Source organism: Salmo trutta, chromosome 23 (genome assembly GCF_901001165.1).
Source record: "Salmo trutta chromosome 23, fSalTru1.1, whole genome shotgun sequence".
NCBI lineage: Eukaryota > Metazoa > Chordata > Actinopteri > Salmoniformes > Salmonidae > Salmo > Salmo trutta.
Window position 1 is genome coordinate 31,338,839 of NC_042979.1, and position 2,127 is coordinate 31,340,965.

Here is a 2,127-nt window from a genome sequence, read left to right on the forward strand (position 1 = left end):
TATTGTTATAAGGGGATGTGAGACTATCGAAACACGTAACTTTCAGAGTTTTATTGTTGTTATTAATATAGTTACAGAGTGCTAAAAGTGTTGCTAGCTAGCATGACTTTCTGTGATGCAGAAGGCTAGTTGAGCTGCCGACTAGTGATGGTGGTGCATTATGGGGGATGTAGTTTTTGCCCTCTAAGGCGATTTTACGTTGTAACTTGTTTGTGTTGCAGTGGTTTTGTACATGAGTTGTTGTATTTTGCTACTATCAACACTGAAAGTATCTAGCAATGTATTGGGGATGTGAGACAGGATATGTGTTTTACCTTTCTTCATGCTCCTGTGTAGAACAACTTGTCAGGCGTTGCATTGGAGACTGATGTGTTCCTGTCCTGTCGTTTCATAATACTATTGCAGGTATGGTTCTATTGTCTAAGAATTAAGATTATACATTCTTTGTATTAAGGACTGGTTATTATTTTGTACTATACATTATGGCTTTATGTATAAGTGTGATTGTGAGAGTCTGAGAAAACACTGAGAGAGAAAGAACAACTTGTCAGGCGTTGCATTGGAGACTGATGTGTTCCTGTCCTGTCTTTTCATAATACTATTGCAGCAGATAAACATAAAAGCCTTAAAGACAGCCGTGGTGTCGCTCTTCAATTCTGGGTTCTCCTGTGGTGCATAAGAAACCCGCTACAGATTGGTGCCGTGACCCGGATCAACAGATCAGCTGCAGCAGATCGCCGGGGGACTCCTACACAGAACTGGATCGACATCACACGTTTAAAACATTTGAGGGCAAGGTGAACTTTGGACAATATGTTGCATATGCCTCAGTTGTGTGAGATTACAGAACAGGAGAGAGAAGACATATCAGGTGTTGGTGATAACAATGTACATGTTACTCCGGTTGGTGTTACTGTGAGAGGTTCACAAGGTATGGCCACTGGGGTGGGGCGGGGGGCTCAGTTGGCCAGTATGGGGGAACATAGTGCTAGAGCCAGTCCTCTTAGATACCCAGCAGTCGACACTAGAGTGCCAAGTGTCAGTAGTAGCCAACCAGAGCATGTTAGCAGTAGCCAACCAGGCAACGATGACAGTGAAGAGTCCCAGAAGGCCATAGGGGGTGAAAATGAAAACCGAACCCAATTGCAAGCCCTAGCAGAGTTAGTCAAACAACTGGGCAGTGAAATAGGTAATCAAGTTGCCGCTAGTCTAGCAGGGGCTGGTCCAAGCACTTCCCTCCCCAACCAATAGTAGAAATACCTGATTGGTCAAAGGTCAACCTAATTCTGAAGTCAGACGTCAGAGAACCACCCCACTTCCGGGGTGATAGCACAGACCGGTGCACAGTGACTGAATGGCAAGAACTTATGCAAGCTTACTTGAAAAAGAAGGGATGCAGTATATCAGAACAGGGGCAAGAAATACAGGACAGACTAATGGGGCGGGCTAAAGACATAGTCAGAATTGGGCTCCGTGGAAACCCTCTTGTTAACATAAGCAGAGATCCTGAAACCATACACAATATCTTGAGGCAGCACTTTGGAGAGGCAATCTCATCAACAATCCCATTAGGATACTTCTATGAAACCTTACCAAGACAGTCAGAGAGCTGCTTGGATTATTGGGTTAGACTGAGCAAGGCAATTGACCTTGCCAATGAGTGCTTGCAAAGACAGGGAAAAAGAGTGGATGACCCAGGTCACGAGGTGACCATGATGTTTTTTAAGCACTGCCCTGATCCGGCACTATATGCCGCTCTTAGGTGCAGGCCTATTGAAAATTGGACCGTTGGAGATTTGCAGGCAATGATTGACAGCCATCACCGAGACAAACAATCAGCCAGACACAGGGCGCAAAGTACTGCCAAGGTAGAAGTTGTGATGACCCCCGACGCTTGGTGTATGACTCAACAACAAGCAGTCGGTCAAAATAATTCAGCCACACCCACTAACAGTGATCAAGCTCCATTGAACAAAGTGATTTCTCTCCTGGAAAAGCTCCTGTCAACCCAGGAACAAAATCAAAGGAGAACTTCAGCCAGAACGCCACAAACTAATACTGCTGCTGGTCCCTGTAGAATTTGTAAGGCCTCAGACCATTCAACTCAGTCGCACTGCTTTAAGGAGG

General features: G+C 45.1%; 1 long non-coding RNA gene across 1 annotated transcript; it reads left to right on the forward strand.

Moving 5' to 3' along the window:
• The first annotated feature begins 647 nt into the window (after positions 1-647).
• Positions 648-1,889, forward strand: LOC115159793 (uncharacterized). The gene is made up of 2 exons (XR_003868954.1): positions 648-797; positions 1,763-1,889. It is a non-coding gene; the product is annotated as an uncharacterized LOC115159793 (long non-coding RNA).
• Positions 1,890-2,127: the final 238 nt, after the last annotated feature.